Raw genomic sequence first — 12,786 nt, 5'->3', positions numbered from 1 at the left:
CACATTGTACACATGTATTGAAATATCATATTGTAGCCCATAATCACAATTATGTGTTGATTCAAAATAAAATAAAATCGGTTAGGTTGAAAATAATTTTGCTTAAGGCAAAATATCTTCCTCAGTCTCCATGAAGAAACAGAAATCAAAATTTAATAAGCCTAAGTATTCTAATTATTTTTAACATGAAGAAATTTACCCTGATACACATTATAATATAATCATACACAGATAACATTTTGACCATTAGTGGACCACACATATAACGGTGTTCTCATAAGATTATAATGGAACTGAAAATATTTTTATAACCCTGTAGCAAAATGTACTAACTGTTTGTAAGGATTCTTGTGTAAACGAACACTTTAATACCAGTTACAAAGAAGTATAGCACTTACAAATATGTGCAGTACATAATAGTTGCTGATGACAATAGTGACTATGTAGTATACTTTTATTATTAAAGAGTGCACTTCTACTTATAAAAACATTTAACTTAAAGAGTATATTGTTCTATACAGGTAGTGGTCAAAATCTTGTGTTTATCCTTAGACCAAAAGGCCTTGAGTAATTCATCTAGGTTTGTGTAAGTACGTTCTACAATATTTGCATAATGATGAAATTGCCTAACAACACACTTCTCAGAACATATCTTTTTTTTAGGGGTGAATGGTTGTATGTCATCTTCCTTTTTTTGAAAAATGAATGATTTTCAAAAATATATTTAGAAAATAACCATTTTATGGAAACTAAAAAAATAAAATAAAATAGCATTGTCTTATTGATCCATTAATCATCATTTTAAAAGTCTTATGACTTTATTTTAGTGTTACCATTCAATCTAATCTGGATTCCATTACTTGATCTTGTTTCCCATAATAGCTTCAATAGTTTTCCTTTCTGATACCAGGTTTTGATTTTCCTATGCCTCTGGTAAATGAGTAGAAGCTATGCCTATCCTATAACAAGTAAACTAAGGCAACTTTACAAGACATTTCATAAAGTTTGCTATTTCCAAAATTTCTACCTCTGTTGTGAGGCGGGGGTTCTTGTCAATCATGAACAATGAGGGTTATGGTATAAAGATAGAAATTCTCAGTGATTTCTTGCTCCAAAGAATTCTGTCTCTTTGATAACCCATTCAGGTGACTGTCCTCCTTTGGACTAATTTTGTCTAACAAATATTTTAATAAGCTGATTTTCTCAGACAGGCACAGTTTACTCTAAAAAAAAAAAAAGAAAAAAGAAAAAGTAACATTTCACTTCTCTTCAAGACATTCCCTCAATCTTTCATCTTCAGTCTGTTTTTATTTCTGTCTAAAATCTATCAATCATTTACCATCCATCTCAGATACTAATTTTTAGCATATTCTTTTACTTTCTTGGGAACTCCACATTTGTAATTTATTTTCAATGATGTCCTGCAAATTGTCAAAATAAATGTTCTGTTGTTTTCAGTTTTCTTGTTTTTTCTAGCTTCAAAAATAATAATTTCTATTTCTTTACCCACCTAATTTTAAAAATCTTCTCCATCTTCCTTTCTATTACCCACTCAGTGTCTTGCCATTAGCAGGTCTCTCCTATGAACTGACAGAAGGCCCTGGTTTGTTCTTATCTCAGAGGAATACATGTAAGTCTGCATCTTCATAACTTTTACAGATCTTCTGATCATTTGCTTATACCCTACTCCCTGCTCAATGTTTTGAACCACAAATTTGGCAATTGTCTTAACAAATCATTTATGCAAGATGAAGTCATTACATACCTTGCATAACCAGTCCTTCCCTTCACTTCCTTGATTCTCCCCAAACTGGCATTTTCTTTAACTAATTATTCTTACATTACTTTACCTACTGGTGTGTTAAACCATGTTGACTTTACAGCACCTTATATCGCAAATTAACTCTTCCTCTCCATTTCCAATTCTACCTCTAGAACCACTCAGGTGGTTCTCATTTGATTGTCTATATAGATAAAACATTATTGCATTTAAGTACATTTTTCTCTTAGAGTGCTATCATATATACTTGTGACAACAGCTTCTCCACACTAAATTCTCATTTCATGCCTTGAGTAAAGAAAATAGAAGGAAATTGAAATATTTTCAACATTTTTTCCATCGTATGGATATACTACAATTAGTTGATAAATTCATCAGTTAATAAATACTTAAATTGTTTATAATTTTGGGCCACAATAAATAAAACTGCTATGATGTCTTTCTTTGGTAGACACCCACTTTTGATTTACTTAAGTACATAGGAAAAGAATATTTGATTCATATAATCTAGGGTTATTGTTTAAGACACTCCATTCTATTGCATTATTACTTGTTCCAACGTGGTTGTTTTAGGATTAAAAGTGACCTAGAGGCCCCACATCTTCAAGTTTATCAGGTATTATTTTTTAATTAAAATTTGAGACAATGTAATAGATTTATAACTGTATTTCTTGAATTTAATTGACATTTTCTTAAATAAATTATTGTGCTCATTTTCCAGCTGCATTTCTGCATTGATAATGTATTAGATTAAATCTTCAGCCCACTTAAAAATATTCTGTTGTTTTACTCTATTTAAATTTTGAAATTTAAAAAAATTGAATATCAATATTTAGTTATTACTTAAAAGTGTTTCTCTCTCTCTCTCTCTTTCCCTTTCTCTCTCTCAGTATTGATGAAGTGTTTCTTAAGGCATAGTGATGTGTGCCTGTAATCACAGCCACTTGGGAGGCAGAGGCAGGAGGATAGCACGTTTAAGGTTAGCCTGGGCAACACAGGCAAGACCCCATCCCCAAAAAAAGTCAAAAGGACTGGGAATGTGACTAGTGTAGAGTGCTTTCCTGCTATGGATGAGGTCCTGAGTTCAATTCCCAACACCAAAACAAAGAACCAAAAGTGTATATATGGGAATGCAGGGAAAGAAAGAAGGAAGGGAGAGAGAAAATACTCCAAAATGCTAAGGGGAGTTTCTCTAGGAAAAGAAAAAATTCAGTACTTTTAAATTTTAATTCTTTAAAATAACTCATCTTATATTTCTCTTAAACTTTCTTTGTTATCACTGATCTACTATATCATTGTCCTCATGTAGTTTTTGCCATTTTTATATCATTTTAGTTATGTTATTAATTTTTTTGTTTCATAATTTTAATGCTGTTCTTTAAATAACTAGATTTGAGTTGTTTAATTTACAATAATACTTTTAGGTTATTTTAAGAATTCAGTATCTTACCAGAGGCATTTAGGAAAAAAATGAAAAAGAGGGGCATATGAAAAATGATCCTAGAGGAAATTAACATACATATTCATAAATTAGAAAAAGAATCAATACCTATGATATAAAAATTTTGAAATAATGGATATTTTGAAAGAAGAATTATAATCAAATATATATTTTAAGCAAAATTTGTAATATTGAATTAGGAAACCAACTTTAAAACTAAGAAATATTTCAGGCAACCATTATAAAGAAAGATTTTTAATATATATATTTATATTAATTTTAAGGATAAAGAAGGGCTTTTGGAAAAATGTTTCAGAGAAGTTCTTATCAGATTTGCTATTAATTTCTTTTTATGCAATGTCAGAAGATATCTATCAATACTTGTAGAGTGACTGAAAAATATGACTTGTAGTTTTTTGAACAATTTAAATTTTATTTACATACAAAATTGAAATGTAAACATTCATAATGCTCATAGGTTTTTTGTTTGTTTTTTGTTCTTTTTTTGTTTTGTATCGTTTTGCCTTTGTTTTTTGGCACGGGGGATTGAACCCTGGGTGCTTTACCACTCAGCCATATTCCTAGACCTTTTCATTTTTTTTTTATTTTGAGACAAGTTCTTCCTAAACTGCTGAGACTGGCCTTGAACTTGTGATCATTCTGCCTCAGCCTCCCAAGTCATTGAGATTACAGGCATGGGTCACTATTCTCAGAATAATGTTCAGTTTTACTTGGGTGAAAGATGTCCTATCTGTTATAAATTTTTCTTTTCAACAGAGACTCTGAACTTGAACCATGAAATTCAACCTCATGGTCACCTGCATAGAGGTGATATGTCCTCCTCTCATTTGTTCTCATGCATTCTCTCAGTTCCCAAATATTGATTAAGCTCTGATTATGAGTCCTGCACTATTTTAAGTATTGGGAATTGAATAGTGCATAAGATGTGCATGGTCCATCACCTACAATTTCTTTTATTTTGATAGATACTTAAGTGAAAAATAAATAAATGGTCTAATAATTTTAGAAATATTTAGGTATTGTCAAAAATGTCTATTTTGCCCTAGGTCAAGATAATTTTAAATCACTCTTGTAGTATTTAAATAGCCTAAAGCTTATGAATTGAGACTGTGCATTGAGATTCCTGGTATATTTGAGCTGTCTCCAATAATCACTATTTGCGTGACCTTGGGCAAGTGATTTGACCTCCTTATGTTTCACTAATAAAAGTAAATATCTTTCAGGCTTGTTTCCAAAATTTGGTCAGATAACTTAAGTGGGCTAAGTAAATCCTTACCAAAAATATAGTAATGCTATTATAATTTTTTAAAGGAATCTCTAAATTGATACATGTTAAAACCATAATAGTAACATGAAAATTAAAAAAAATAATTTCCAATATCACCCAAGACATGTAAAGGAATGCTTTATTTTTCTTTTACACCCTTCACATTTTGTTCTAAATGGAAAAGAAATGATCTAATATATGAAAGGCCATGATTATGTGGGTAGGTCCAAATAGGTGTTTTATATACAACTCAACCCAATATACTGAGTAAAATTTAGTTCTCTCACCCTGACATGAATCAAAGCCTTGCATATTGAAATATTCCATTGTGATTTGTACATTCCAAAGAAAATGAAAGCAAGAGTTTCAAAGACATATCTTATACATCTCAAGACACGGCTTCCCTATTTATTATAAACATTGAGCTAGAAAATGTTACAGTCACAAAAACTCCAAAAGGAGCAAAGCCTCATGTAAATTGCAGATGAGAGGGTCTGATTCTAAAGTTGAAATAGAACAAGAGTTGTGGAGAAGCTGTAAGATTCATCACCACATGTCAAAAATGATTACCCAGATGGCAGGGAAGATCCATCACATAAAGGTAGAGGAATTGGAACAGCTTGATGAGAGGGTTTCATAATTTTGTTTATCATCTTCTGACTTCCAGAGTTCAGAAGGTTGATTAATTTAGCTTTATAAGGTTTCAGGGAAAGAGCTCCTTGGTTGGTTCAGAAATGAGGCAAAGGAGCTGGTGTATGACCATCTAGAATAGAAAAAATGTCAGGAACATAAACTGCACAACTGGCCTGAAGATAATGATGGTTTAACTCTGGTGTGAAATGATGGTGTGAAGAAAGCATAAGAGAGGGGTTTTCTGTGCACAGCAGAGAGAGTTGCAAGGAAGTACTAATGTCAGTCACGAATAGGATGTTAAACATCATTCAGACTTGACTTTCAATATCAACTAAACCTCAATCTGTATAAAATGTGTTGAGATCTCTCTTAAGATTTCACATTGTTGATTATGAGGAATAACACTACTTCATTGACCTGTGCAGACTCAATGAGTAGATGCGTTGTGGGCACATGATACATATTGCAAGCTCTTGATAAAACAGTAAGTATCGTTATTGCCATTACTGTTATATAATATGGTGGAAGTCCTGTGACCAAACTGATTCCTTCTTTGTGGTAAACAGACTAGTCCTATAGAGTAGAGGTGACATATATGATCCTGAATATGGCTATTTCTTCAAATATTAACTAGAGGTAGAGTTTGTCAGTTCCCCTTAAAATGCTTTAACTTTAAAATCTGTGATCTGAAAACAGTTATATAAGACCTTCTCAAAAGCCTGCCTGTTAGAGGACAAGCTCTTCAAGGGCGATAGCAATAGTACAGAGGTGGCCTGATGAGACCATGCAGAGAGCAGTTCTATTTCAGACGAGTCAGTATTTGACAAGCATCGAAAGTCCCAACTTGGCTCTGGAATGAGGTTTAATCATTTCCCTGATTGCTTTCTAATAGCTCTGAGATGGAGCCCCAAGGGCTGCTGGCAGGCTTCCCTGCACAGGAGCTGCAGCAGGCTGCCCAGGTGACAGGGCTCATTCTGGACTCAAAAGACGCAGGCTCAGCAGAAAGTCCAGCAAAAAGCATGCAGGTCAAGAGGGATCACTTTACATTTCTTCAGTGAGAGCCCATCATTCCCACCTGTTGTTGGTTTGTTTGTTCCTTTCTTTCTTTTGAGAAGGCATTCCTTTTTTCGTTGTATTTCTTCACTGAATTTTTAGCTTGCTTTCTAGATGGATAATATCAGCTGACTGTAGTTATAGATCATATTATGACTTTCAGAGAAATGTAGACAAGTGAGGTTCTTGCAAAAATATTAATCAGCGACTCTAGTGTACTGAGTTAGTGCCAAGGTTACACAGTAAATTTCCTCTTAGGAAACAAATATATTTAAACTTATATGACTTGATTTTGCTGAGGGTCTACAGCAACTTCTGGTAACAGATTCTGCCAGTGGTAAACCAATGCCAAGGACATTTGAAGACATATCCAGGCACCCTTGACTAGGTGATATAAGTTTCTTCTATGCCTTCATTTTAAATGTACCCCCACAAAGTTGAAAGACCACATAGTCAGTTTCTGAATACCTAGTGTGGAGACCCATCACTATCTTGTCAGAAATAGAGGTCTTGATCAAATTTCAAATGTTCTAGTACACGTTTGCACTTTAATTTGAACAAAATGGTTTACTTAACCTAAATATGCACCATTAGTATTAGTGGCTAATTAATTAATTAACTAAACTTATTAATACCAAATAGAGTATTTAATGATACATTCCATTTTCTAAATTGTTTTCTAGTATAAGATGATTTTTTTCACAAAGTTATAAAAAAGTAAAAAAAAAAATCTTTCCTAAAACATTTCAAAGTCACAGAAATATTTTCTGTTTTAATTTGATCTTTTCAGCACATGTTTAGGGTCTTCAGCAATATTCACCTCAGATAGATTTTTATTATCATATTTTTAAGACAAATTGTGGTCTTATGAAAGAGGAGTGTCTCTTGTCTTCAGCCTTAAGTAAATCTCCATTCCTAGTCTTAGTTTTTTAAAATTAAGGTAAAGATATAGATATATATCTATAGGCATGTGTGTGCGTGCACACACACACACACACATGGTACCATTGTCTATAATAGTTGTCCATGTTTATCACTTTCCTTATTACAAAAAAAAAAAAAAAATTCCTAACGGAAAATCCTGTGTGGTGCAACATCTCAAAATTTTTCTACCATGCTACATAATATTATCACTAAGTGTTATTTAAAGTGGTTATGGGAGTTCTTTGAAGTGCAATTTTTAGTCATATATACACAGAATGATATTCTTTTGTGAATGGAATCTTCTGTGGAGACAGTTTTCTTGTTTCATTCCCTCTGAAACTGAAGATGTGAACTCATCAAATAATAGTTATTATGTAAACTTTTCTTTGTGGTACCTTGCTGAAATCAAAGCACCAGGAAAACCTCATTTAGGGATTATTTTATTTAAAGAATATGTTAAATAACCCATTAAATTGATTTATAATAGTTTTTGGAACATGTATTTTGTTAAATATGATTAGTTTCAACACAATGTATCATATTTGTGAAGCCTGAAGAGAGTCTCAGCCTCACACTATTGATATTTTGCATTATGGATAATAATGTTCTCCCTGGCTTAGTTGTAATTAGCCAAAATGTTTTGGGACTTCCAAATACCCACAGGAGTAGAAAATCATGACCAGTGGAGAAGTACTATGATAAAGAAAATAGTAAATGAATGCCAGTATCCCTCCCCTCCCTTCTAAGCCCATTACCAAAGTCACTTCACAGAATCCCTGTGTCTCTCCCACCTCTCTCACTCTTTCTCACAAATCAAAAGAAACCAACTTTGTGAATCCTTTGTCTTTGTTACCCTAATTTTATCTGCATATAGTTTTTGGTTTTAGCACATTTCTTCTTTCTCAAACACCTTCAAGGTGTATAAGTTTTTATAATTTATAAATCTTAAATCATAGAAGTATAGATTGTATGCTTTTGCAGTGTGTGTGATATTTTAGGGTTTGCTTTCCTTCATTTTTTTCCTGAAATTCAACAATGTGATAACTGTAGCTGGACTTTTGATGACAGACTAAACTGATAGCACTTCCATTCCTCATGGTGCTTTGCAAAATAGAGTCTCCTTTCCCTCTCAGAGTTTTGTCCAATGGTGGCTACCTGGACGAGTGATGTGTATCCTCTCCACGTTGTTCTTGATTCTGTGCCAGTCTTCATTTAAAGAGAGCATTTTATATATTAGGCTGTGTAGACAGTGATGTTTATCAGTATTAGTTTGCTTAGTTTGCTTATAGGATCAGCACCTGAAGGAGGAACTGTCCTGGTGTACATGCAAGAAATTAATTTTCTACAGATAAAATTAGCATTCTCTCGAGCCCATTGTGAATAAGACAAATCCAGGTCCTTCAATATAATATGTACCTGAATTTTCCAGTAGGAGTTTGCTCTCATCATCCTCTTAACTTGGCTATTTTTTTGGGCAACAGAAAGGGGACTTGCAGAATACAGTGGCGTACTGTCCCCCTTTCTTTTAGGGAGGCTACACCCTTTCATAGTCTGAGTAGAAGCCAAGTCCCAAGTTCATGATTCCTGGTACTTCTTCATCCTCATCATCTCTATTCTTTCCTACTTGCTTTGTTCAAGGGGCACTATCCTTCTCATTCTTCTTAATGATGAGTGCCAGATCCAATTTTCTTCATGCCCTTTAGTTCCTGTTTCTGTTTAACATATTGTTTTTCTAGATCATATTATTTCTTTTTCCCTCACTTAATTTACACTTTTGTTCAATTTATAGAATCATTTCTTATTTAAATTCCTGCCTCACTGCATGGCATTCCTGATTTCGTTCTCCTACACTGTCATTTGTTTTTTGTTGATTTTGTTGACTTTTTGTTCAGTTTTTCATCCACTGCATTTACCATCTTCTAATATACAATTTACATCCCTATATTTTGGGTTATATAAATAATAAATAACACAGTGCTCCCTACAGTAGCTATTCTATTTTGACTACTGTGTCTTTGGTAAATGAGAGTGGTCCATAATTATTTTTTAATGAAGACTTGAGTAAAAATATTGTTATCAATGGTTCTTTTGAATATGTATATGAAGAAAATAGTTGCACTGCTTAAAATTATTGTTCTGCTTGTTATTTTCAAATCCTCACGTTTTCTTTCTCTCTCTCTTACTGTCTCAGTGGAAAATGAATAATCAAAAGGCTAAGGACAGCATATGTGTAATTTCAGATCTTAAAAGAAATGTTGTAACAGCATTGAATGTGATTCATATTATAAATTGTACTGTAAATACCCATTATCACATAAAAATAATTCTTTCATTCCTAGTTTGCTGAGTTGATGTCTTAAATATAAATTGTGCATTATTGAATTTTTTCATGCTTTTATATATAAATTTATATTTTATTTTATAATCTTTATTGGAACAAATGAACAATTGTTATTTTCTGAATATTACAATCTAAAGGAAATATTTATATGCATATATGTTTATATGCAAATTTTTTTTTTACTAAATAGGCAATTGATATATTGGTATTTCTTCTTGGAGTTTCTCCTGAAATTATCTTTTAAACATTTTATCTGTGGTTTTGATGTTTAGATTATGACTTGATTTTTCTAATATATTTTACAATATTTGATTAGAAATTTTTTTTTTTTTCCTCAAACGTTTGATGAAACACAAAGTAGTATATGAGCATGGTAGCTTCTTTCTGGGAAGAGTTTAATTTTAAAGATTCAGTTCTTTTCATAGTTATTGGCTCATTCAGCATTTCAGCTGAGTGATTGCCCTACTTAGCTTCCTGGATTATTTTAAATAAATAACCTAATAAATTAAGTCATTACTCTAGATTTTTTCAAGTCAGTCCAGCATTGTTCATAGCGACCTCTAATTCTTTTTAATCATTTGTATTATTTTTAGTTATATTTCCCCTTTAAATTATTGTGTTATTTCTTCTATCTCATATTTCTTTTTTCTGTAATTTTTCTACAACTTTGTTAGTTATTTTCATTTAAAAAAACATTAAAACATTCATTTGCATTGATAATCAATCTCCTTTGATGTATATTTTTTCTGTTAATTTTCAATGATACATTTATGTTCCTTTACTTTTGAGTTAATTTAGTTTTTAATTTTTTGAAGCTAGAGCATTACATTTTTATCAATAAAAGCATTTAAGGAACCTCATTTCGTTCAATGCACTGTCTTAGCAAAATTCCATAAGTTTTAAACTGGGTGTGAAAGGACAAGGAAAGAAAACAGCAGGACAATGTCTCATAAATTCAGATGCAGAAAAGTATGCATAGCTAGAATCTTGAATCAAGAAACACATAAAAAAGAGGGGAGGGGTGGGGGGAAAGGAAAAAAAACAGAATGAATCAAACACTATTACCCTATGTAAATGTACGATTACACAAATGGTATGCCTCTACTTCATGTACAGAGAAACAAGATGTAACCCATTTGTTTACAATAAAAATAAATTAGAAAAAAACAAAATAAACAAAAAAATATATTAATATCCTGTAGGGATTTACCACAGAGGTGCAAGGTTACTGTAAAATACAAAAATTAATTATTGCAAGTCTCTAAACTCTTACTTGTAAGTCTCTAAACTTCTTCCTTGTAAGAAGGGCTGGGATATAGGTCAGAGGTAGAAACCTTGTCTAGCATGAACAAGGCCCTGGGTTTGTCTTCAGTGGCAATCAATCAATCAATCAATCAATAAAATAAGAGTATGTCCAACCCAATATATGTACTAAATATCATTTAATTAAATCCCATATAAAACTGAAAGGATAAAAACATTCAGCAAACTATAAATGTAAGACTTCCAAATCTAATAAATGAGGTTCATACAAAATGTTTTAGAGCTTAATTTATATCAAATATTGAAATAGTAAACAAATACCCCATGAATTTGTAAAAAAGACAAGATGTCATTGTTTTGACTCTTATAGTCAATCCAGTAAGGCAGGGGGAAAGTATAAAATTGGGCAAAGATAAATAAGGCAGATTTTTTCACAATGGATACTACTGTATACCTGAAAAGAAAAAAAGAATCATATAAATCTACACACTAATATGCACAGTAAGTGATTTTTATAAGTTTTCTCAATACGGAGTCAATATATCAAAATAAAGCATATAACTATGTGTTAATAGCAAATAACTTAAAATGGTATATTTAAAAATATTACTTGCAACTGTTTGAAAAATGTAACAGCTTAGGAATAAATGGAATATATAATATATAAGACAGACATCTTGTATACACCCAAAACTACAAAACATCACTTACACAAAATAAAGTCTAAAAAAAGCAAATGAATACATTTATGCTCATAGGATAAAAACTGTACTGAAATGCAACATATCCAATTGATCTACTTTTTCAGTGAAATTCCTAGTCAATCCCAGCAGGTATGTGTTTCCAAACTGGGGAACTGACACTTATATAGATTAAGATGCAAATGACCTACAAACGTGAAAGCGATATTGAAGAAGAAAAAATCCTAAATAGATAAAACTTCCATACATGAACACTCAAGTTTAAAGCTTCAGTGACTAAGGTTAATGTTGGTGAAGACAGAGAAAGAGAGACAGAGAGAGAGAGAAAGAGAGTGCACAACCAATGGAATGAAATCAAGAATGCAGAAATATGGATTTCCAGTTTTCCCAGCGCCATTTGTTGAAAAGGCTATCTTATCTCCATTGTATGTTTTTGGCACCTTTGTCTAGTATGAGAAAACTGTATTTATGTGGGTTTGTCTCATGTTCTCTATTTTGTACCATTGACCTACTTGTCTATTTTGGTGCCAATACCATACTGTTTTTGTTACTATTGCTCTGTAGTACAGTTGAAGTTCTGGTATTGTGATACCCCCTGCTTCACATTTCCTGCTAAGGATTGGTTTAGCTATTCTGGGTCTCTTATTCTTCCAGATGAATTTCATGATTACTTGCTCTATTTCTGTGAGGTACATCATTGGGATTTTAATTGGAATTGCATTGTATTTGTATAGCACTTTTGGTAGTATGGCCATTTTGACAATATTAATTCTGTCTATCCAAGAACATGGGAGATCTTTCCATCTTCTAAGGTTTTTAATCTATTTCTTTAGTGTTCTGTACACCTTTGACCCAGTTATTCCACTCCTTGGTTTATACCCAAAGGACTTAAAATTAGCATTCTACAGTGACACAGCCACATCAATGTTTATAGCAACTCAATTCACAATAGCTAGGTTGTGGAACCAACCTAGATGCCCTTCAACAGATGAACGGATAAAGAAACTGTGGTATATATATACAATGGAATATTATTTTGGGTCTCTTAATCTTCCAAGTGAATTTCATGATTGCTTGCTCTATTTCTATGAGGTATGTCTTTGGGATTTTAATCGGAATTGCATTGAATTTGTATAGCACTTTTGGTAGTATGGCCACTTTGACAATATTAATTCTGTCTATCCAAGAACGTGGGAGATCTTTCCATCTTCTATGGATCCACCATTTGACCCGGCTATCCCACTCCTTGGCCTATACCCAAAGGATTTAAATCAGCATACTACAGTGATGCAATCACTTCATTGTTCACAGCTGCTCAATTCACAATAGCTAGATTGTGGAACGAACCTTGATGCCCTTCAA

The sequence above is a fragment of the Sciurus carolinensis genome, chromosome 8 (assembly GCF_902686445.1).
Source record: "Sciurus carolinensis chromosome 8, mSciCar1.2, whole genome shotgun sequence".
Taxonomy (NCBI): Eukaryota; Metazoa; Chordata; class Mammalia; order Rodentia; family Sciuridae; genus Sciurus; species Sciurus carolinensis.
This window is presented reverse-complemented; position numbering follows the sequence as displayed.